This window comes from Eleutherodactylus coqui, chromosome 4, assembly GCF_035609145.1.
Source record: "Eleutherodactylus coqui strain aEleCoq1 chromosome 4, aEleCoq1.hap1, whole genome shotgun sequence".
NCBI classification, from domain to species: domain Eukaryota; kingdom Metazoa; phylum Chordata; class Amphibia; order Anura; family Eleutherodactylidae; genus Eleutherodactylus; species Eleutherodactylus coqui.
The window spans coordinates 217,332,244-217,357,702 of NC_089840.1; the positions used below are offsets into that span (position 1 = coordinate 217,332,244).

Genomic DNA, 25,459 nt, shown 5'->3' on the forward strand with positions numbered 1-25,459 from the left:
ATATGGCTGTATACTACAGTGTGCAGTGTGTGTATATATGGTAGTATAATACACTGTGGGCATAGTGTGTATATTCTATATGTAGTACACTGTATATAGATATGCCTGTATACTATGTATAGTGCGTGTATATATGCTGTATACTATGTATAGTGTGTATATATGGCTGTATACTATGTATGTATGTATATATGGCTGTATGCTATGTGTAGTGTGTGTATATATGCTGTATACTATGTATGTGTGTGTATATGGCTGTATGCTATGTATAGTGTGTCTATATGGCTGTATACTACCGGTATGTATAGTGTGTATATATGGCTGTATACTACAGTGTGCAGTGTGTGTATATGGTAGTATAATACACTGTGGGCATAGTGTGTATATTCTATATGTAGTACACTGTATAGAGATATGCCTGTATACTACACTGTATAGTTGGTATACATTGTATATGACTATGGTCCCCTGCACACGGGCGGAAATTCCACGGCGGGATTTCTCGCAGAATTTCCGCCCGTGCCCGCCTGCATAGGATTGCTTTGCAAAACGCAATCCTATGCAGACGACCGTGATTTGTCCGTGTGAAATCACACGCGGTAAACAAATCATGACATGTTCTATTTCTGTGCGGGTCTCACAGAGGCCCACACAGAGATGTCACCCCTGGCACGCCGCCTCCGCTCTGCGCATGTGCCCGCTGGGTGGCAGCCTGCACATCACAGAGAGGAGAAGACGCGGAAGAAGGTGAGCCGCACTGCTCACTGCCGGGGCGCGGGTCGGATCCTGCTGCGAGAATTCTCCGACCCAGCCGTCTGCAGGCGGCCTAAATAATACACCGTGTGCATGCTGTGAATGCACATTATACCTTGTGTGCATACTGTCTGTATATGATGCTCTGGATGTTGTATAACGTTTGTATATGTGTGTTCTATATAAATATTCCCAGCGCTGCAGTGAACGGACTCCAACAGACATATAAATGTGCCGGACCTACTTCACGGGGTGCCTCACACCGAGTGCACCCCTCATCTAAAGAAGCGTTGTATAATCCCCTGGGCCCGCCCCTTCCGCATGGTCCGGACCGCTCGCTGGGGATTTTTATTTAGTTTCTGCTATTGTCTATCTCTCTCCAGTTTATACTTATATATTCGTATTTCCCTCCGATGCTCTCCATGATGTGATGTCGTAAGGACCGGCGACCAGCATATCTATCACCTCAACCACCCGATTATCTGGTTCTTCCTGCCGGCCTGGATCTTTGACCCACCGGCGCTCCCCAGGGAAACCCGGTTACCGCAGGGTGAGATAAAAATATTATATTTATTAAATTGGTAAATATAAATCCCCCCCCCCCCCCACTCTGGGGCGCTGCCTTCTGATCTCTGTTCTGTATATATATATATGATAGAGTATATGTGTCCGACCCCATATTCCTGTGTAGAAGGCGTGTATGGCCGGTGGATGATGGTGCTGTATGTATGGTGTGAGCGCTATGCGCATACGGGTGTTGTGTGTGTGTGTGTATATATATATATATATACTGGCTGATATACTCGGCTTCGCCCCAGTTAGTTTGGTACAGAGAACAGGAACCGAGGATTATAGTATGTTCCCCACTTTGCCTGGTTCTTCACGTTACCCAGGAAACACCGCGTGGAGGTGACCGCGTGCTTCCTTGGCTAGAATTGTATAATCCAGTTGTGACCCCGTTACTTTTCCTACTTAGGATCTAAGGAACATTTGCGCCAAATGTCATGTTTGTCCTCCATGGGGAGTAAGGCCGCTCTCACACAGCCCGCTATTTACTGCGATGCTTAATCGCGGCACAGCGCCTCCATTGATTTCAGTGATGTTCTGCCGACTAGCGCTCGGACGCAGCATGTCTAACGCTGTGATTTTCAAGCGCTGTCTGCTCTATTTTCGTGCATTTTAGCACTTTTTAACGCACCTCATCACCCATAGTGGGGCGCTTCAAAAAACGCTGACAAATAGTGGAATGCCTTAGAAAAGGCCGCGCGAAATCGCAGTAAAACGCCATGATGTGCTAATGCGTGCGTGAGAGCGGCCTTAGGGAATTAGTGATGAGTCAGGCCGGCTTCACACGGGCAAGATTCTCCCACGAGTCTTGTGCCTTGCGGGATGTGAATATGATCCCCATTCTTTTGAACGGGGTCATACGCATGAGCGATTGTTTACCCACATTGCACCACAAAGCGATACAGGAAAAGAATCGCGACACGTACCGTCTTTGGGCGCGCCTTCACATCGCAGCGGCCATTGTTGTCAGTGGGGCCGGCGGCAGCATCGCTCCATGTGCTAGATGCACGCGATGCAATGAGGCGTCTCACCAATGAGAACAATGGGAGAAACTCCGTGATCAGCCGCGGCGGAGGATCGCTACTTCTCCGAAGTGATGCCAGATGTTTTTAATACAAAAGACGCCTCGCATCCGCGGTGAAATCGCACGTTGACGAGCGCAGTGTGAAGTCAGCCTCAGAGTCGGTCAGTGAGGGCTCACATTATATATAAAATGTGTGATAACTGTCGTTATCTGTATATACAGGGGGCATATGGGATGTACAGAAGTGTATATATGATGCAAGTGATGGTTATATATTTTTTGCTCGGTATATATGTGTTTTAACCCCTTAATGACACGGCCCTTGTTTTTCCATTTTCGCTTTTTCCTCTCCCCTTTTAAAAAATCATAACTCCTTCATTTATTCATCGACGTCGCTCTATGAGGGCTTGTATTTTGCGGGCCGAGTTGTGTTTTTCAGTGGTACTATATAATGTACTATATAATGTAAGGAAAAACTTCTCAGTGGAGTGAAATGGGAAAAAAACTAAATTCCACCATCTTGGGTGTGTCTTGTTTTTACGGCGTACAGACTGCAACAAGAATGACCTGATCACTTTATTCTATGGGTCAGTACGAATACTTATAATACCAAAGTTATATAGGTTTTTTTTGGCCTGTACTCCTTTTTTTTGTTTTTCGAAGATATGTAATTTTTAAAAATTATTTCCTGCTGCCATCGTCTGACGACTATAACTTTTTCATTTTTTCGACATAGTTGTATGACATCTCATTTTGTGCGGGACGCCCCATTGTTTCCATTGCTACCATTCTGGCGTACATACGGCTTTTTGATCATTTTTTATTACATTTTTTCTTGGATATAGGGGTGACCAAAAAAGCACAATTCTGGTGTTCTTTATTTTTATGTTCTGAGATGAGCGAACCTACTCGTTTCGAGTAATTACTCAATCGAGCACCGCGATTTTCGAGTACTTCTGTACTCGGGTGAAAAGATTCGGGGGGGGCGGCGTGGCGGAGCGGGGGTAGCAGCGGGGAACAGGGGGGAGCCCTCTCTCTCTCCCTCTCCCCCCCACTCCCCGCTGCAACCCCCCACTCACCCACGACGCCCCCCGAATCTTTTCGCCCGAGTACGGAAGTACTCGAAAATCGCGGTACTCAGGCAAAAAAGGGGCTTGGCCGAGTAGGCTCGCTCATCTCTAGTTCTGATGATGTTCGCCATGCAGGGTAAATAATGCATTACTTTGATAGATCAGACTTTTACGGACGCTGCGATACTAAATATGTATTTTTGTATTACTATTTAGATCCCTTTATTATAAATATGGCAAAAGGGTTTTGTTTTACTTTTATTAGCTTTTTTAATTTAATAATCAGTAAAAATGCAATTTTACCTTTTTTGTTAGTCCCCAGAGGGGACAACAACTTGTGATGCGTTGATCGCTCCTACAGTATGATCTAATGTATAGCATTACATCATACCGCGATCTGTGGTCCTGTGATGTTAAGCGGTTAACTCCTTATGGACATGGCCTATTTTGGGCTTAAGAACGCAACGATTTCTGAGGGATTTTCATTTACAGTTTTCAAGAGCCACAACTTTTAATTTTCCAGTCGACAGTCGTATAAGGTCTTATGTTTTGCGTGGTCAACTATAGTTTTTATTAATTAACTCTGCCATTGTTTTTAATTTTTTTTTTTTTACAGCGACAATCTAAGGCCTCATGTCCACGGGGAAAATCAGGCCCGCCGCGGATTCTTCATGTAGAATCCCGCAGCGGGTCCCTCCTGCCTCGCGGACATGATGCCTAAAAATCAGAATAAACTCACCTGCTCCGGAGGATGCGGATCTTCCTTCCTTCGCGGACGGATCTTCATTCTCCGACCCGGCGGATGTGCTCGACACGCCGGCGGCGTGCCGGGCACATCTGCCGGGCCAAAGAAAGAAGATCCGGCCTCGAAGAAGGGAAGAACCGCATCGTCCGGAGCAGGTGAGTTTAATTCTGGTACGGGTCTCCCGCGGATCCGGACGGCTTCGATAGGCCTCAATAGAAGCCTGCGGGAGGCGTCCCCGCGGGAGACCCGCACGAAAATGGAGCATGTCCATTTTGTTTCCTGCACGCGGATCCGCGCCTGACGCGGGAATATGACATCCAAAGATATTTAACTACCTGCGGGTGTGCAATGCATCCCTATGAGGCGCGGATCCGCGTGCGGGAGAAACGCTGCGGATTCTAAGCGCGTGGACATGAGGCCTAACAGTATAAATGACGTAATTCATTTTTTCTGCGGTTCGATACGTTTACAACGATGCCAAAAACATAATTTTTTTTAGGTTTTTCCACTTCATCACATTCAAAGTCACATAACGTTTTTGATTTTTTCATGGACAGAGCTTTGTCAGGGCTTGTTTTTTGCGTCACGAACTGTAGTTTTTATTTGTACCATTTCGGGGTACATATGGCTCTTTGGATTGCCTTTATTGCTCTTTTTAGGAGATATTTGCTGCGCAGGATAATTCGTGTGCTCATTACGGACACAATGATACCACATATGTGAGGTTTTTCTGAAATTAGTAATTTTTTTTCTTGCAAATAGCGGTAAACAAGTAAAAAACCAAGGTATTTTATTTTATTTCTTTACATTATTTCTTTAGTTTATTTACACTGTTTATTTCCCTGAGGGCTTATTCAGACGTCCGTATATTGTCCTGGTTTTTACACCCGCCCAATATACGGTGTCCCTTTCTGCAGGGGGAGGAGGCGGGCCGGGAGCAGTGCACTGAGCTCATGCCCCCTCTACGCCCTTCACCACTGTTTACAATGGGAGGGGCAGGAGGGTGGGGATGGCAGAGATAAGTTCCGCCTCATCCTGCCCCCTCCGATTGCATATAGTGGCGAGGGGCAGAGATGGGGCGAGAGCTCAGTGCACTGCTCCTGGACCAGCCCACCTCCTCCACCTGCAGAAAGGGACACCGTATATCGGACAGGCGTGAATAAGCCCTGAAGCGGACCTGCTCCATAGCAGCAGTGATTGCTATGGTAAGGCATTGCATGACTTCTGTACAGCAATACCTTATCGCTGGTTATAGCGCTCATAATCAATGGGTGAAGCACAACAGCGCCGCTAGACTTAACATAAGATCTTTGACCCGGCCTGAGAGTCACTCAATGCATCAAACTCTAATTTCATGATTTTACGGCGGTGGTGACGATGTCACAAATCTAATGACACCAAAATCATCCACCCAAGGTCACACAAAGGGGTCAAAGTGCGGTGCAAGAAAAGCCTGCAGGCGGTTTTATATAAGATTCGTTTCTCTTCCCCACATTCAGAAAATCCGAACCGTTTTATTTTTCCGATAACGCAGCTGTCTGAGGGCTTGTTGCTTCTTGTGGGGCGAATTGTAGTTTTTTATGGTTCTCTTTAATGCACCATATAATGTATTGTGAAGCTAAATAAATCCGCTGTGGGATGTCACTATGAACACTGAGGTCGCTGTGCGCAGTCACTATTACCGCTGGGGCGATAAATAAGTGGGTTTTGGGTTTCAGTTTGGGCACTCGGTCTCTAAGGGCTCATGTCCACGGGGAAAATATGATTTAGGATCCGCAGCGGATCTCCCGCATGCGGATCCGCATCCCATAGGGATGCATTGACCACCCGCGGGTACATAAATACCCGCGGATCGTCAATAAAAGTGATTTAAAAAAAAATGGAGCATGAAAAAATCTGGACCATGCTCCATTTTCATGCGGGTCTCCCGCGGGGACGGCTCCCGCGGGCTTCTATTGAAGCCTATGGAAGCCGTCCGGATCCGCGGGAGACCTAAAATAGGAATTTAAAGCATTTACTCACCCGCAGCGGGCCGCGAAGCTCTGCTCTTCCTCACGGCCGCATCTCCCTTGCTTCGGCTCGGCGGATGTGCCCGGCGCATGCGCGCGGCACGTCGACGACGTGCCGACGACGTGCCGCCGGCGTCAGGAATTCATCCGCCGGCCGAAAATGAAGATCCGGCCGTGAGGAACAGCTGACCTTCCCCGCCCGCGCCGGATAGGTAAATTGCTTTTAAATTGCTATTTTCGGCGCTCATGTCCGCGGGGCAGGAGGGACCCGCTGCAGATTCTCCATTGAGAATCTGCAGCGGATCTGATTTTCCCCGTGGACATGAGGCCTAAAAGGTTCGTCATCACTGCTATAGGGTGTCTGGGGGACGCCAGGTCTGATTCTGCTGCGATATTTCACAGGTGGAAATGGACCCGGCCATGGGCATGAGGCTATACTGTGTAATGCAGTACCATAGTATTGCATTATGCTGTATGCTGACAGTCAGTCTCTTCATGGTAGCCTTGGGAATCTTCAGGAGGCCCAGGGTGTCATGACAACCAAACCGCACCTTGCAATCTCATCGCGAGGGGGCTGTTTTGGACCACTAAATGCCGATTGGGGCATTTAAATGCCGCTGTCAGATCGATTTAAAGGATTAACAGCTGCGATCAATGTGAACGCTGATGGCGGCTGTTACAGGCGGGTGTCAGCTGTCAGAGACAGCCTCCCTGCCATGGATGGAGCGGATGAGGGGTAAAGTGGTTAGTCTTCTCCACTGCTCCAGGCTTCTTCGCTGGCTTTTGTTGACATGCTGCTGGGGTGACATTTTCATATACACACATGACTGCCGTGGCCAACCCCTGACCCCAGCCGTGTGCGGCGGCAGCGCTATCCCAGCACATGAGCCAAGGGGGGGCTATAGCATATTTCCATCTGCGTGGAATTTATGTTTTTTATGAAATAGTGAAAGGAATGTAGCCGCGATCTGCTGTCAGCGCAGTTCTGTACGTTTCTGGTCTTGTCATCTTTTGCTAGGATATAAAGGTTTTGTGGCCTGTATACATGTGAGCGCGGCGCATAGGTGCCCATGAGAAAATGTACACCACCTACCATAAGGTCTCATGTCCACGGGCGGGTCGGATTCCGTGGCAGTAGCCCGCAGTGGATTCCCACTCTGTCCGTGGCCGAGGACACTGCTTACCCGTCCGGGTCTTCTATTTTCTTCACTACGTATGTGTGCGGCAGTGCCGGCTGGCGTGCCGCCGTACATGCGCAGTGGAGGATTTTTTTCAAGTCTCCTGCTTTCCCGCGGGATCCGCTGCCCGGCGGCACAGTTAGATACGCGTGGGCCGCGGGTCAGACTGCTTCCATTGACTGCAATGGAAGTCGTCCATGAGGGATCCGCACTGAAATGGAGCATGCTGCAACTTGTTTCTAGACCGAAAGGTCCGCAAATCAAATCCACATGCTTTATTTCATTGCGGACGGCCATGTTTCCCTTTGTGTATCTTTCGGTTGGGGACATTGGGCCTCAGTGTTTGCCCTTGAGCCTTATTGATGGTCATTACAAATGCTCTGGTCATCAGATGCGCTAGAGCTGACTTGTCTATATGCACTCCTCACTCAGTAAGTAACGGCCATGTTCTGTGATTGACTTGTCCTTGTGAGGCGAATTACAGGAAGAGCAAAAAATGGATGGGAAATACAATTGTCAAAATCATTTCTTACACAGCTAGGGTAAAATAAAAGCTGTGCTGTGATTGGTTGGTATGTATTATACTACTGACGTAAAGTAAAAGCTGTGCTGTGATTGGTTGGTATGTATTATACTACTGACGTAAAGTAAAAGCTGTGCTGTGATTGGTTGGTATGTATTATACTACTGACGTAAAGTAAAAGCTGTGCTGTGATTGGTTGGTATGTATTATACTACTGACGTAAAGTAAAAGCTGTGCTGTGATTGGTTGGTATGTATTATACTACTGACGTAAAGTAAAAGCTGTTCTGTGATTGGTTGGTATATATTATACTACTGAGGTAAAATAAAAGCTGCGCTGTGATTGGTTGGTATTTCTTATACTACTGAGGTAAAATAAAAGCTGCGCTGTGATTGGTTGCTATGGGAAACCCAGATTTTCTTTAAAATCTCAATCCATGTTAATGTGGCATTCATTCAAGTTTTAGGCTGGGTTCACACAGGGCGGATTTGCCGCAGCAGATCCGCCCGCGGCCGCTAATCTCGGGATTAGCCAGCCATGTGGATGAGATTTCTCAGAAACCTCGTCCACACGGGACGGCTAATCCGCTGCAGTAAATCCGGTTGAAACCGCGGCCGCGCTCTCCCTTTATGGGAGCACCAGCCGCAACGGAAAAGCATGCCGCCGAGCTGCTTCAAAGCCGCCGCAGCTTAAACCGCGGCGGTTCTCCCGGCGGAAATCTCGCGGTTTTTGCTGTGGCCAAACCGCGAGATTTCCGACGGGAATCCGCCCTGTGTGAACCCACCCTTAATCCGGGGCAACGCTGGTACCCCTGCTAGCCTAATAATTACATACGTGCGGCAACGACGTCTGCCCTCAGGTGTCTGCCCGTTTGTGGAGGCCTAGCTTATGATGTGCACTCCGCTCCACCGCACTTTATGGCGTTGTCTGGCCCTGACAAATGTATGTATGCACTTCTGTATGGCCATTACAAAGCACTTTGTAATATACTTTGTGCTTTGTAAATCAGCCATACAGAAGATATATACTTACCTACAGGAGTGCTCCCTATCTTCAGTCTTCTCCTCTTGTTGGGCCGTAAACACACGTCCTCGGGCCAGGGGTGCGCGCCTGTTTTTTTGCGCATGCGCAGCAGCGCCTGCCGGCTCAGGAACACGCGTCAGATTATTCGCGCATGCGCAGTCCGTACTAGAGACGGACAGGAGTGTCCACCGGTCATCAGCTGAAGGGTAAGTATTACTACTGGGAGCGGGGGCTGTCATAACTTCTCTCATGGGAGTGGGGGAGGGGGCTGCCATAACTTATTGCAGGGGGGGAGGGGAGTGGGTTGTATAACTGCCCCTGCCACTGACCTGCCCAGCGAGCCACCAACCCACCCACTATAATCCTGCCTGTGCAGGGAGGAGAGGAGGTGAGCTGTGACTATTGTGAATGGTGGTCCTGTGTTATCTATATGTAGGTGCCACCTCTCAGTGTAATCCTGTCTGTGCAGGGAGAGGAGAGGTGAGCTGTGACTATTGTGAATGGTGGTCCTGTGTTATCTATATATAGGTGTCACCTCTCAGTATAATCCTGTCTGTGCAGGGAGAGGAGAGGTGAGCTGTGACTATTGTGAATGGTGGTCCTGTGTTATCTATATATAGGTGTCACCTCTCAGTATAATCCTGTCTGTGCAGGGAGGAGAGGAGGTGAGCTGTGACTATTGTGAATGGTGGTCCTGTGTTATCTATATATAGGTGCCACCTCTCAGTGTAATCCTGTCTGTGCAGGGAGGAGAGGAGAGGTGAGCTGTGACTATTATTAATGGGGGGTCCTGTGTTCTCTACAAATAGGTATCACCTCTCACTGTAATCCTGTATGTGCAGGGAGGAGAGGAGGTGAGCTGTGAGTATTGTGAATAGTGGTCCTGTGTTATCTATACAGATGTGTCTCATCTCAGTGTAATCCTGTTTGTGCAGGGAGGAGAGCCATGACTATTTTGAATGGTTGAGGTGCGGACAACTAGTTGCTGTGTGGGTTAGGGTGCTGACAACTTGTCGACGCGGGGGTTGGGGTGCTGACAACTAGTTGCCGCAAGAGTTGGGGTGCTGACAACTTGTCGCCGCGGGGGTTCAGGTGCTGACAACTTTTCGACACAGGAGTTGGGGTGGTGACAAATAGTGGACGCAGGAGTTGGGGGGTGACAACTAGTCCCCGCGCGGGTTAAAAGCTGACAACTAGTTGCCGCAGGAGTTAGGGTGCTGACAACTAGTCGCCGCGGGGGTTGGGGTGCTGACAACTAGTTGCCTCATGGGTTTGGGTGCTGACAACTAGTCGCCGCAGGGCTTGGGGTGCTGACAACTTGTCGCCATGGGGTTTGGGTGCTGACATCTTGTCGCCGCTGGAGTTGGGGGGCTGACAACTTGTCGACGCGGGGGTTGGGGTGCTGACAACTAGTTGCCGCGGGGGTTGGGATGCTGACAACTAGTTGCCTCGGGGGTTGGGGTGCTGACAACTAGTCGCCGTGGGGGTTTGGGTGCTGACATCTTGTTGACGCGGGGGTTGGTGTGTTGACAACTAGTCGCCGCGGGAGTTGGGAGGCTGACAACTTGTCGACGCGGGGGTTGGGGTGCTGACAACTAGTTGCCGCGGGGGTTGGGATGCTGACAACTAGTCGCTGTGGGGTTTGGGGTGCTGAAAACTTATCGCCATGGGGGTTTGGGTGCTGACATCTTGTTGCCGCGGGGGTTGGGGTGCTGACAACTAGTCGCCGCGGGAGTTGGAGGGCTGACAACCAGTCGCCGCGGGGGTTGGGGTGCTGATAACTTGTCGCCGCGGGGGTTGGGATGCTGACAACTAGTTGCCTCGAGGGTTGGGGTGCTGACAACTAGTTGCCGCAGGGGTTGGGGTGCTGACAACTTGTCGCCATGGGGTTTGGGTGCTGACATCTTGTCGCCGCGGGGTTTGGGTGCTGACATCTTGTCGCCGCGGGGGTTCGGGTGCTGACAACTAGTCGCCGCGGGAGTTGGGGTGCTGACAACTTGTCGCCGCGGGGAAGAGGGGGGGCTGTCAGTGTTACTTGTCATGTGGGGGGAAAGGGGGCTGTCAGTGTACTTGTCGCGCGGGAGGACTGTCTCCGTAACTTGTCGCACGGGAGGGGGGCTGTCACCATAACTTGTCGGGAGGAGGGGAGCTGTCGCTATAACTTGTCGCACTGGGAGAGGCGGAGGGGTGTTCTCACCATAACTTGTCGCAGGGGGGAAGGGGCTATTGCTATAACTTGTTGCACGGTGGGAGGGGGCTGTCACCATAACTTGTCACGGTCGGGGGGGAGGTGCCTGTCAAGCGGGTATCCTTGTTTCACAGTGGGGCGGCTGCAGGAGATTTCTCTCCCCGCCCCTCTCCATTCACTTTGCACAGCGGACGTTCAGTACTGAACGGCTGCTGTTTACACTGAACTCTCGTCGTTCAGGATTTTATCCTGTGAGTATAGACAGTCTCTCCTGACCCCGCCCCCTCTAAGTACACTGTACAGCAGGAGAACATGCTGTCCTGTGGAGGGACTTAGAGGGGGCGGGGCCTGGGCAGGAAGAGACTTAGATGAGTTCACTAGAGGTGGGCGTGGCCAGGACGGGAGCTGAGCGAGGCCAGTCATTGGGAGCTCGCACACAGAGGGGGGAGAGCGCAGGGCATTGTGGGAAGTCAGCACAACGGCGCCATCTTTGAAAGCTGCTTTGAACATCAGATATCAAAGTAAGAAACTGACCTTCCGGCTGATCTGCCTGCCTGAGCCCTGTATGCGGTGTGTGGGAAAAATCACATCTGCATGCTTGTCATTGCTTTGCGGACATCCATGCATCCCTATGGACGGCTTGATTTGCGGTTCTCCAGCGCTGGTTCCACAAATCGAATCCGCCTGTGGACATTGGGCCTTACTTTAGCATGTATACTATTAGTATGGATATCCGGCAGCGGACGTGGTACTTGTGTGACAGAATATATGATGTGCTGCAGGGATATGGTGTATTATTGGGAAGCCCGTCCCGACGGCGACTGCAATCTATATACATATCTCCATGCTCAGGAGAATTACTCAGCGGCCTTAGGGCTCATGTCCACAGGTGCCCTCGCAGCGTTTTACCAGTGTTTGTGATACCGCGTACGGGCAGCGAGTGTACTGCGCATATCTGCGTATCTCACGGCCGCGGTCATGCGCAGTGTGGCTGTCTTTTTTTTAATCCCCCGCTGTGTCGTATCTGCGTTGCGTATGAATCGCCGCCCGTACATAATGTATTGTGTATGGACAGGTTTGCATACGCTGCTTATACAAACGTATACGGCTCACTCTGCGTGGTACGCCGGAGAATAGAGCATGCTGCGATCTAGTTCTCGCTGGTATCTACATGCAGTGTCTATACGCTCATGTGCAAGGACTAATGAAGGTCCATTTACTCTCATTAGCTCCATTCAGCACGCTTTACGTGGCCGTGCAACGCATGTGTAATAGGCGGTGAAAGACCACCCGAGGACACGAGCCCTTAGGAATAATAGTTATAATGTAAAGGCGTCCTCTGTTCCTAATCCACAAAGTACTCGGGGTGAACCAACATGGAGGTCCCTCTGCATGCCCCCTCCGCCATATTTCTGTAGCCACGGGCGGAACTGTTCAGCAGCTTCCAGACTTTTGTTATATTCTTGGCGCATCTAATTACAATATTTCCCAGTAAGCAATATTCTAATGAAGCTTCTTGTACAGGATGGGCCACGGAATATTAGCCCGTCACCACACTCTCATCAAAGCTGTCTAAAAGAAAATCTTTGTTGCCATAGCAACCAATCACAGCGCAGCTTTCATTTACCTCAGCAGTATAAGAAATGAAAGCTGCGCTGTGATTGGTTGCTATGGACAACATTGATAGACTTTCTTATAGACAGTGTGGGCTGCCGTCCTTCTTTTCCGTGGACCACCCTGCAGATGCTATGGTGATGATGAGTGAGTGTGAGGCATAGCGTGTAGTTACATCATACGTACACAGGGGGCGCACCGCTTCAGCCTAAGATTGAGCCAGAATTTTGCCTTATTCAGTTTAGTAAATCTCGCACTTATATTCGGAGAGATCGCTCAGCTGTTTGAGAACAACGGTCATATTGCTTTATTGTTACTGCATTGTAGATGGTAAATATAAGGTATATGTCTATGTTTAAGGACTCTCCGGTTACCGGACAACCCCTTTTCAGTAGGACGCCCTGTGTGAAAATAATATACAGAGATACACGCGTACCCCAGGACTCAGCACTGCAGCCTGCTGCAGACTCAGGGGGAGGGGCATAGGAAGTCACATGACCTCTGTAGCCAATGATAAATGCAGCATCATGTTCTTGAACTCCTGGCATCGCGGCTATCAGGGTCTGAGCGCCGATGCCAGGAGAATGGATGGTGACACTGCAGCTTCTCATTGGCTGCAGCGGTCACCTGATTTCCTGTGACATCATCTGTCAGTGGGATTATGGGCATCTGTAACAATTTACACTTTCAACTTTAACCTCTTAGTGACGGCCCCATTGCCTTTTTACGTCCTAGCTAAGCGGGCTTTAATCCTGGAGGACATAAAAACATGCATCCTCTTAGAATTAAAGCCCTATTGCCCCCCCCCCCCCCCCCGGCAATGTGATCCGGTGTATAGCGCCGATCGCAATTAAATGAATAAATAGTTAAAAAAAGATTAAGATTCAGCTGCCCTGATGGATCCGATCCATCAGGGCAGCTGAGATTACTCACCCGCCTTGTCCGTGGTCTCCCACGGGGAATTGGTTCTCTGGGACCCGTCACCGCTCTTCTGCATATGTGTGCCAGATGTATGACGTCATGCGCATGCGCAGAAGGCCAGGAGCCCCGGCAAATTTAAAGTCTCCTGGATGCCGACTCCTGAAGGTAGCCGGGAACCAGGAGATGTCACTGGAGACCGAGGTGACCGGTCCCCTGTGCACGTGATTGCCACTATTCAATGGAAAGCGGCGATCACGAAAAAGTTTTAAAAGGTTGGAAAGAAGTTTGTTCCATCTCCTCTCATGGATCGGATCCATAAGGAGAGGTGAAAATACTCACTCGGGTCCTCCGCGATGTCCCAATCTTCTGGGACCTGAAGTATCCTTCTGCGCAGAGGGGCTCGTGCCCCGGGAAATTTTAAATCCCTCTGCTCCTGGGTAACATGTGCAGAGAGATGTCACCGGGGACGTGATCACTGTTATCCAATAGATAACAGTGATGATTTAGAGTTAAAAAAAATGGCACCGATAAAAACTATAGTTCGCCATGCAAAAAATAAGCCCTTATATGGCCGTGGCGACAAAAAGTGGCTTTTGAAAAATGGATATAAAACCCTGCCAAAAATAGCTGCATCCTTAAGCCCAAAATAGGCCGTGTCCTTAAGGGGTTAATATAAGACAGGGTCTTCTTTTTAAGGAAGCACGGTATCTTAGCGTCTATTACGCACTGTAGAAGCCTATTGAAATCAATGTGCATGCGCAAATGCACACAAAATACACAGGAAACCTGCGTAATCGCTACGTATTTACCCACAAAATCAAGAAGATTTCGCACGTTTCTATTACATGCGGAAATACGCTGCATATTTATGTGAAGTAAAAGAATACCAATACGCCGCAAAGCGCAAGGCAACAGCGTATTTACAGACCGAAATACGCAAGCGCCCATGTGAATGCGGAGAAATGGTTACTTGTGCTGGTCTTCATTTTCTTGTTACCTCTATAGCTCCAACATATTCTGCAGCAATGTACAGAGATTGTCGTCCCTAATATCTGTCATGGTCGCCGGTAACGCTCACAATGTAATGTTTCTATCGCAAACACACACTACACGCGCCTGCAGATGCGAGACAGTTTCATCAACGGCCATTTAACCTAGACATGTGTTTGGCGCTAGTAGTCCATAAGCGTGCACGGGGGGCCATAACATGCACATGTCAGTAAAAGTAGGTGGAAATGATTGGAATCCTGGCCAGTGTCAGTAGATGTTCTACAACTTGTAGGCAGGACATACAATAGTGCAGTCTGGTCAAGAACGTTGCTCATGCGTTTTTCTATCCTTCTGTTTGCAGATGGCGCAGAGGGATTCCTTTGTGAATCCGTGTTCAGTTATCAAGTCGCATCAGCGCTGAAGCAGGTGAAACATGGTAAGTAACGAGTGCAAATCATGACCATAATCCAGTCTACACCAGCAAACAGAAACTCATCCTACAGATTTCTCTTCTATCAAACTGTATTAAGTAATGCATGCCTGTTTTATGGCTGAGGGAAGTGAATTAAAGAGTTTGTAAACTATTGGTGACCTATCCTGAAGATAGATCATCAATAGTAGCTTGGTGGAAGTCCGTTACCAGGAACCCCACCGATCAGCTGTTTGTAGGGCCAATGCACTAAGTTTAAATCTGCAGGAAGCAGACAGCTTCCTTCTCAGTGCGGTGGCCAGCCCTGGCATTGCAGTCATTGAAATGAATGGAAAATTTGATGCAATACCGAGCCCTGCCACTGCAGTGATTATGGAGCTGTCTGCTTCCTGCAGAAATCAGCTCAGTGCACCAGCCCAGAAACAGGTGAGATGGGACGGGGAGCTGGTGAACTGAGATCCCGTCCCCTCTCTGACCCTCGCCATTGCTTGCAATGGAGGGGGCATAACAGGATGGAACATAGCTCCGCCCCTGACCCAACCCTCCATTGCAAACAGTAGCAAGAGGCAGAGAGGGGGCGGGAGTTCAATGCACTAGCTCCTCCCCTTGCAGAAAGGGGCAGCGTATATCAGCCGGGCGTGAAAACCTGACCGATATATGCCCGTCTAAATAAGCCCTAAAGGGAGAATGGTGGGGTTTTGGCATTTTTATTGTTGTTTTTTTTATAATTTTTTAACTTTTTCATTTTTTTTACATTTTTGTCTTTTTTAGGGAACTTGCATAATCCTTTTTTTTATTCTTCTAATACTCTGGAATGCTGAGGCATAGTAGGGTATTAGACAGGCTATGAAGCTCAGAGTCTTAGCGCCATAGCCTAATTTAGCTGGCAAACCCGGAGGCTATATTCAAGCCTCCGGATGCAACTGAGACCCTTCAGAACCGCCTGATCACATTGCGAGGGTTCTGATGGTGACACGGCTTTCATTTGACAGCCGATCACCAGCTCTCCCTGCCATGGAGACCATTGGCCGGCTTCTGACGAGCCGATGGTCCACGTGGCAGGGAGAGCTGTCCAATGGTGACAGAGGGAGCCCTCTGCTTCTGTCAGCCCTTTACATGCTGCAGTCGCACAGACCACAACATGTTAAAGGGTTAAACAGCGGAGATCAGAGGTTTTCTCCGTTCTCAGCTGTCAGCACTTTACATGCTGCGGTCACAGAGATTGCGGTATGTAAAGGGTTAAACAGCGGAGATTGGAGGTTTTCTTTGTTCTCTGCTGTAAGAGCTGGTGCCCGGCTATCATCTGACAGTTGGTCACCAGCTCTCCCTGCACGCGGACCATCAGCCGGCGTCTGAAAAGCCGATGGTTTCCGTGGCCAGATGTAAACAGTGCAGGGAAGAATCGGAAAGTTGCCGGTAGATCGGTTATATCTTCCCGCTTCTTTTTTTAAAGTCCTGCACTGGTTCTTTGTGGGACTATGCAGGCAGAGCACAATGCCACAGCTTATGGCATTGTGTTCTGCGTGGTCCTATAGTGAAACATAGCCAGGAAATCTTCTGGGCTATGTCACTATGGGCAGCGCAGCTAGTCCTGGAAAATTTCCGGGCGTGCCACTGAAGAGGTTAATGCTATAACTTACAGATCTTGAGATATACAACTATAACAAGAGGTATGAGTTACTACAAATGACTGGTTACTTTTGTACTCCTATGACTTATGATTTAAGAAAACTATAAGACTAGACTGTGCTAATGTCATGAGGTGGTAAGGACTTCTGCAAAGGTTGGGCTACATTTGGAGCCTTCATCACTAATTCTGACTATAAAAACAGCGTTGTATGCAGAGCTATTTTTCCAATCAAAACGAGAGACACTTCAGAAGGCACAAAATTTGGCAACAGAAATATCAACTTAGCTTTTTAAAGGCTTACATTATCAGCACATTTGCAGTATGATATTTCCTTCCCCTTCCCCCTCCACCCCATGCCATGTTCATTTTCTGCACCACCATTTTGAAATATGCACCATATCTTGGGATATGCATCAGTCAGAGACGGTCCTCCAATCAGCATTGCCAAGACAGCTGGCGCAGCCCATCAAAGCGTTGACTGGTCTAGAACAGTGTTTCTCAACTCTAGTCCTCAGGGACCCCCCTATATGACCTGTCAGGGGTCTCTGAGGACTGGAGTTGAGAAAAGCTGGTCTAGAAGTCTTGATTTTCACAGCCAATTATACTGTAGAAAATCTCCAAGATTTTGTTGGCTTTCAAGGAAATGCACCATTTGAGTTGTACTGTGCTATCGTTCACTGCCTCTGCTTATGCTACACCGTAATTTACTGACCATAAGTCAAGTAAGGCACCCACTATTTGTATTTTTGATAAAGGCATTTTATGCAAAATTAAAAATGGGGTATTTTACACTTGGATGGACCTCTTTTCTCAATCAAACTATCCACTTCCTCTGAATATCCAGCCATATTTGATCCTGATAGTATAATAAACCCTCCATCCACAGCCAAAAACTAGGCTGGATTCACATTTGCACTATTATTTCCATTGTTTGGCTCCATCATAGGAGCTAAATATTGGAAGTGCTGGACCCCATGCTTAACTGACATGAATGATGTCCATAGGACCCAGTTGACTAGCATGGTGTCCTCCGGGCTTCCGCCAGGCTGCTCGGGAATCTATGTCAGCTGTGTGCCGAAGACGCTTGCACAGATATGAACAGTCTAACCTGTGCCTACACTAATTGGGTAAAGAAGCATCCCTAAAGAACCTTCTAAGTCTTCTAACTGCTCAGACAGTCTGTCACCAGCTTGAGAGCACCTTGTAAGTGTCAATGTACACTGTGATAAGACTATGTTCCTGTCAAAAGCAGTGATTTCTTATGATCCTTCTCAGTGATTACCCGACATCATGGAGCAACCTGGAGAGACTGGAGAGAATCCTGTTCTAATTGCAGTAACATTTGTTTAGGTCTAATCTTTTCAGATCAACAAGTATCCCGGATGGAGAAGTTGGCCGGATTAGTGGAAGAGTTGGAAGCAGATGACCCCTAGCCCACTTCGACCCCTGAGCCGGACCATACTAAACGATTAAACTGTTATGTGCAAGCATGAGAAGGTACTACCAGGGCTCAACATCCTCTACCATGTCTTCAGTTGTTCTTCTAAAACCAGCATCTTATACTGCAGTCGTTGCCGCTCCATAGAATGAGTCTACAAATCGCTACACGTTGAAGTCTTCTACCATTTGTGACTATCCCGACCCATAAAGCCGTTTACCATTGTACCTTCACTGGGAATGAACAGGGACGATTGTTTTCAGATTTGTATACAGTGAAAACTTGTGTATAATGTTACATTTTTGCTAAATGTTTTTATTTTCTAAAATAAAGATGAGTTTTGTAGTTACATTTTTATTAGTGTTTTAATTGTGAGGAAAGATGTAATGTTGTGCCAGCAAGAAAAAACTAAAGTGTAATTTAGAAATCCACTGTCCAGGGTGTAGAGGTATCTAATGACCTCTTACAGTGCGATGATCCCTATACTTCTTTAATTTGCTCATTTACATTTAACAAAAGTCTCTCTCAACATGCATACATGAGCCTATGGTGCCCATGACCCTGTCACCAGTTGTCCTTCTTCGAACCGCTTTTGGTAGGTACTAACCATTGCATCTTGGGAACCGCCCTCCCTGGTATTCTGGAGGGCTCTGTTCCAGTCGTCTAGTCATTACTATTTCGCCAAAGTTACTCAGTTTCCTACACTTGCCCATTTTACCTGCTTCCAACACACCAAGAGCTGACTCTTCACTTGATGCTTAAAGGGTTGTACCAAGATATAAAGTTATTCCCCTGCCTACAGGATAGGGAATAACATTATGATCCGACCACCGATTACAATAATGGGTGTTCCGATGGACCCCTCATGGCTGGATGTGAGGATGAGTGTGATGCGTGCTGCAGCTCCATTAACTTCAGTGACAGCGCTCAGCAATCTCTGGCGCTCATACTCGACAATTTCAGGCACTGTCATTGAAATAAACGTAGCTGTGGCATGCTCGTGTGTCCTTTGCTCCATTCACGTGGAGACCATTGGGACCCCCATTTTTGCGATTGGTCAGGGTCCAACCACTAGGACCCTAACCAATCATATATTGTGGATAGGGGAATAACTTTATATCCTGGTACAACACCTTTAACCCCTTCCCGCCATAGGACATAGAGTTATGTCATGGCAGGGTGGTACTTAAGGCAACATTACATAACCTTACGTCATGTGGATCTCGCGGGATCTAAAACAATCCTGCGCCATCTGGCAGCAGGAGCTGGCTTATACTGATAGCCTGCAACAGCGGGGGTGCATTGGGACAGTGATCCCCGCTGTTAACCCTTTACATGCTGCAATCTATGTAGATCGCTGCGTTTAAAGGGTTCACAGAGGGAGTGCGCTGCCTCTGGACATTACTGGACCCACGCAATGTAATTGCGAGGACCGTCGGGTTGTCGTGGCAACAGGACGCCAGATACAGGCATCCTGCTTTGCCATTGCCTATGTTCGCTAAAACCAGCGAAAAGCCATAGCAGTCCTGCAATGCCCTATCATAGCTGTTATGAATGAGGTCCCCTTCAGGGACATAAACAGTGTAAAAAACAAAAGACATGGTGTAAAAAAATACAGAAAGAAAGAAAACCCTTTCTTGCTCATTTTTCCCTATTTCTATAGAAAAAAAAACGCAAATGTGGTATCCTCGTGTCTTTAATGACCTGTTTGAGCACCAATTTGAGCACACTAATTATCCTGCACAGCAAAAAATGGTAAGAAAAATGGAGGCAAAATGCTTATTTTATTTATTTTGGTCGCCTGCAGACGGCTGGATCAGATCCGGCAGCGAGAATTCTCGCCGCGGGACCCGACCCGAGCGCCTGCAGAGAGCAGCGCATACTCACCCATGCCCCGCAGCTCCGGATCTTTCATGTACCGGCAGCTGGCGCATGCGCAGACCGGAGCCAGCAGCGGGTGAGTGACGTTTCTGTGCGGGGCTCGCAGAAATAGAACATGCCGCGGTTTGTTTGCCTCGCGAGATTTCACAAAGCCTAACTGCGGCCGTCTGCATAGGATTGCGTTTGTTAACGCAATCCTATGCAGGCTTCCAGCGGCAGAAATCCCGCCGCAGAATTTCCGCCTGTCTGCAGGCAGCCTTTACCTCCAAAAAAGCCATATGTACCCCAAAATGGTATATAAAGCACTACAGCTTGTGACGCAAAAAACAAGCCCTCACAGAGCTCCGTCCATGGAAAAATAAAAAAGTTATGCGACTTTGAATGCAATTATGCAAAAATAATCATCAATTCCAAAAAAGGGTTTTATTATGCAAAAGTGGAAAACATTAAAAAATTATGTTTTCGGTATTGTTGTAATCGTACTGTTTCGCAAAAAATATATATTGTGTCATTTATGCTGTTTGATGAGAATTAAAAAAGAATGGCAGAATTGATGTTTTCTCTCCCTGCTCTCAAAAAACATTATAAAAGTTTTACAATATATTATATGCACCCAAAAAGATACCAATAAAAACTACAGTTCGCCATGCAAAAAACAAGCCCTTATTTGGCCGTGTCGATGGAAAAATAAAAAAAAGTTATGTCTCTTGAAAAGCAGAAACGAAAATCCCCAGAAAATCGTTGCGTCTCTAAACCCCAAATAGGTCATGTCCTTAAGGGGCTAATATATCCCACCCCTTGACAGGTGAGATTATAACAAGAAAATGTTTTTCACGTCACACTTCACGTGTGACAGGTTTTAATTTTAACCCCTTAACGACCAGCCCATAGTGTTTTTACGTCCTGCCCAAGTGGGCTTTATTCTCTGAGGACGTAAAAACATGTGTCCTGCAGAGAATAAAGCCCCTCGGGCTCTGGACGTGACAGCTCCATGCTGTCGGTGTCCGCAGGTAGCCGACAGCATGGAGCTGTCATCCCGGGCTGCAGGGACCCCCCTCCCCCCCGGCAATGCGATCGGCATTAAAGTTAAAAAAAAGTTTTTAAAAAGTTAAAGATTCAGCTGCCCTGATGGATCGGATCTATTAGGGCAGCTGAAATTACTCACCTGAGTCCGCCGCACTGCTCCCCGCTCTCCTGGTCCTCCGGGCCCTGAAGCCGGCCTTCTGCGCATGCGCGCCAGGCGGCTTTACGTCAGCCGCATGCCCCGGCGGCCCGGGAAATTTAAAATCTCCTGGCTCCCGGCTCTTGTAGGTCGTCGGGAGGCAGGAGATGTCAGCGGGGACCGCGGTGAGCGGTCCCCGGTACCGCGATCGCCATTATCCAATGGATAACGGCGATCGCGGAAAAGTGAAGTAAGATGTAAAAAAAAGAAAAGCTTCACCTCCCCTCATGGATCGGATCCATGAGGGAAGGTGAAAATACTCACCCTGCTTTCTCCATGTCCTCCGGTCAGTCTCGGGACCCTCCGCTGGCTTCTGCGCACGCGCCGATGTGGCGCGCATGCGCAGAAGGCCGGTGAGCCCGTCAAATTCAAAATCTCCCTGCACCCGGCTGTCACAGATAGCCGAGTGCAGGGAGATAGGACTGGGGACCGCTGTATGCGGTTTCTAGTCATATGATCACCGTTATCAATCGTATAACGGTGATCATATAACGTTAAAAAGTTTTTTAAAAAAAGTTAAAAGTTTATAAAGTTAAAGTTTCATCTCCGCTTACGGATCATATCTGTAAGGGGGGATGAAATTACGTACCCAAGATCCCCGGATTTGTTCCCTGGTGGGATGTTGATCCGCGGACCTTACCCCCGCTTCGGCGCATGCGCCCGTCAGCATGATGGCGGATGCATGCGCAAAAGTGAAAGATTGCCCCAGAAATTTAAAATCTCCCTGCTCCTGGCTACCAAACGTAGCCAAGAGCCTGGAGATGTCACGGGGAGCTGCGGTATGCGGTTACTGATCACGTGATCGCCGTTATCCAATGCATAATGGCGATCACGTAAAAGTTCTTAAAGTGGAAGTTTCATCTTCCCTCACCAATGCGATCGGTGAGAGGAGATGAAACATCTTCTCGGAGGCTTCCGCATTTGAATCCAGATGCGATTATCCTCCATGGATCCTGCCGGCTACTGGGTATGCACCCGCCGGCAAAATGCCGGACACATTCACAGGAGCCGGGGAGCCCAGGAAATTTTAAATCTCCTTGCGTTGGTCGCTGAGTGCTTGCAGCAGTGATCGGAGGCCTCGTTGAGCGGTCCCCGGTCACGTGATAAATTAGCGATATAACAGGCCGGTCACGCATGACTGGAGAGGAATCACATGCATTGGACTACACAATTCCCCCCAATTAGCGGGTCGGAATTACGTAATCCACTCGCAGAAACAGAACACTGCATGCTATATTTTACCGTGGATATCCGTGACCTAGAGCCCATTGTGCTCTATGACCGCGGATATACTCGCAGCCCATGTGCAAATACATTGTGTACGGGCTGCGGGTACCCGGGTCATCTCTAAGCAACAGCACGGGAAATATAAACAAAAAACGGTGTACTGCGCATGACCGCCTGTGTGAGTAGGCAGTTATGCGCAGTACATTACGCAGCCATACGCAGGGTCACGTCCGGGCGCACAGCTGGGATCCGCTGCGGGCCTCCGCAAGCGGATTCTGCATATGGCCGTGAGAGCCCGGCGTTATTCAGATCGCTACCTGTAATCCGTAATTTACAGGAAGCCCCGGGAACGCTCGCCTACCTGCAGTTCCAGGAGCAGCTTATTGAGCACCTTCTGTGTGAGACCGCCGCACCGCAGCAAGCTTACGAAGCTTCACAGAGCGCCACTTTTTACACCCCTATCCCTGCCGCTGGGGTCACGAAATACCCCCGAGAGAGAAGGGGGGATACCCGGTTTTCTTGCCCCATGTGCCCATCCCAACCAGCCACCGTAATTACCCCTGTCTTTGGACATAAAACGCAGTTTATATTATTACTTTTATCTAATATTTAGGGAATGCCAAAAAAATGGCGATGGCGGGGGGGATTATTTTTAGGAAGTCAATTTTTTTTCCGTATAAGTGGGCAATGGAGCCTTGAATTTATTCAGTTGTACCCTGAAATCCAGCGGGCATTCCCTCCATTATGGGCCTAGCCATGTGTCCTGTAAGTAGATTAGGGCCACAATGGGTATGTTTCTGAACACGGGACAAATGGGGGTATCCATTCTGGGGTGCAAATCCTCATTTTCATGTGTACTATAGAAAAACGTCCTGTCTAAGGATGAGCGAGTATACTCGCTAAGGCACTACTCGTCCGAGTAATGTGCCTTAGACGAGTATCTCCCTGCTCGTCCTTAAAGATTCGGGGGCCGCCGCGGAGCGGGGAGCTGCGGGGGAGAGCGGGGAGGAACGAAGGGGAGATCTCTCTCTCCCGCCCGCTCTCCCCTGCTCCCCGCCGCGACTCACCTGTCAGCCGCAGTGGTCCCCGAATCTTTATGGACGAGCAGGGAGATACTCGTCTAAGGCACATTACTCGGACGAGTAGTGCCTTAGCCAGTATACTCGCTCATCCTTAGTCCTGTCTTTAAAATAACATATTTGCAAAAATATAAAAAATTTTAGTTTTTCTCTTCTAAATTGCATTGACTCGTGAGAAAAAACTGTGGGGTTAAAATACTCATGACACCCCTCAGTGAATACGTTAAGGGGTGTTGTTTTTAAAATGGGGTCACTTGTGGGGGTATCTATCATTTTGACTCCTATGAGCCTTTCCAATCTTGGCTTTGTGTTCCTCAAAATGCTGAAAAGTAATGTTAAATTTATACGTCTCCTAAATGGTTAAAAAAACAAAAGTTTTTCCAATGTGCGCTCAAAATAAAGTAAACGGGTGGAAATATATATCTCAGCAAAAATTTCTGGATAATGTTTGCAGATTATTTGAGATATTGCAGTTGGAAATCTGAAAAAATGATGATTTTTTCAAAATTTTCCCAATTTTGGCGCTTTTAATAAATAAACACAAATTCTATCGGTCTTTTTTTTCCGCCTAAATGAAGTACAACATGTGGCGAAAAAGCAATGTCAGAATCGCTTGGATATGCAAAACCTTTCTGGTGTTTTTCCATGTTAAAGTGACACATGTCAGATTTGCAAAATTTGGCCTGGTCATTAAGACGCAAACAGGCTTGGTCACTAAGGGGTTAAGTAAAGAGAAAAAGAGGATGACTCCTGCGCTCAGGGTGACCCGTATAGTGCCAAATGTGACTGCCTAGGGATGGACATGTGTAGGTGTGTGGACTGGTGAGGTCCGTAGGATGTACTAGGAAGTAACAGAGCCCTCTGTGGTGAAATAGATAGATTTATTAAACAGAGCTCCAGTGGACTTTTCATTTTAATTAATTTTATAGCTAATCAGTGAGGCTACCTATACACAGGGGCGAACGCGATATCCACGGCAAAAATGCCTCAAATCACTTCAGTAAAGAAGCGATCCTCCGGCGCAGCTTTCAGCCGTGTCGGAGGATCGACAAGTGCACTGTGGTTTACTGTCCAACTGGAAACAATGGCAATGCGTTCCAAGGAACGTGAAAAGATAGAACATGCAGCGCGTTTTACATTGCTTATGCGTATGACTCCAAAGAATAGGGATCATATTCATGCGGGATTTGTGTGCAACGCACAAATCTCATGTGAGTTTCTTGGTCGCGTGAAACTGACCTAAATGTATTGGGGTTTCTTTCTTTAATTTTTTTCTAGGTGTTTTATAACTATACAAAAGAGTAATAAAATCTATTAACAAGGAATATTAGCAGTTTTGTTTCATAATGGAGGAAATGTTAGAATATGCATTGCACACCGCTCTCCTTGTACGCTTAAAGGTGCGTTAAGACGCAACGATTATCCTTCAAACAATTGTTAAGCCTAATGAAAGTGAACAAATCGCTCAGTTTAAATGCGAGCCAACGACTAACCTATCGTTCATTGTTCAGTTTCAGCCAGCACAATAATCGTCGTTGGCTCGCTCACTTCTCGGTGGATTTAAACACTCCCCACTCAGTGTTTTATATAGGAATGGCGGTCAGGGTGCCTTCACACTTGCGATCGCGATATCGCTGCGCTTTCTTAACGTGCATGTCAACGGGACTTTCTAATGTTAAGGCATTGCACAAAAATCACAAAGCATAAACTTGGGATTTTTGTGCGATGCATTTTTAACATTACAAAGTCCCATTGACATTCGCATTAAAAAAATGCAGCAATATCGCGTTTGCAAGTGGGAAGGCACCCTCAGAGAGTGTATCGTTTCTCCTTAAGGTTATAAGTTATAACCTAGAAGGTCAGTGAGGAGACCAGCATTCCTGCAAGGCATTGTCTGACTCTTTATGTAAGTCTTTATAACAATGACTTGCATGAATGTTGTCTTCC

At 47.9% G+C, this 25,459-nt stretch overlaps 1 protein-coding gene and 1 long non-coding RNA gene across 3 annotated transcripts in view; one reads left to right on the plus strand and one right to left on the minus strand.

Moving 5' to 3' along the window:
- LOC136626045 (anaphase-promoting complex subunit 16-like) overlaps positions 1 to 25,459 on the minus strand; it is a 90,093-nt gene that overhangs the window by 14,982 nt on the left and 49,652 nt on the right. The gene's annotated exons all lie outside the window — the stretch shown is intronic.
- On the plus strand, positions 1,169 to 18,452 carry LOC136624869 (uncharacterized). Its single transcript, XR_010792464.1, has 3 exons — positions 1,169 to 1,303; positions 14,967 to 15,041; positions 18,031 to 18,452. It is a non-coding gene; the product is annotated as an uncharacterized lncRNA (long non-coding RNA).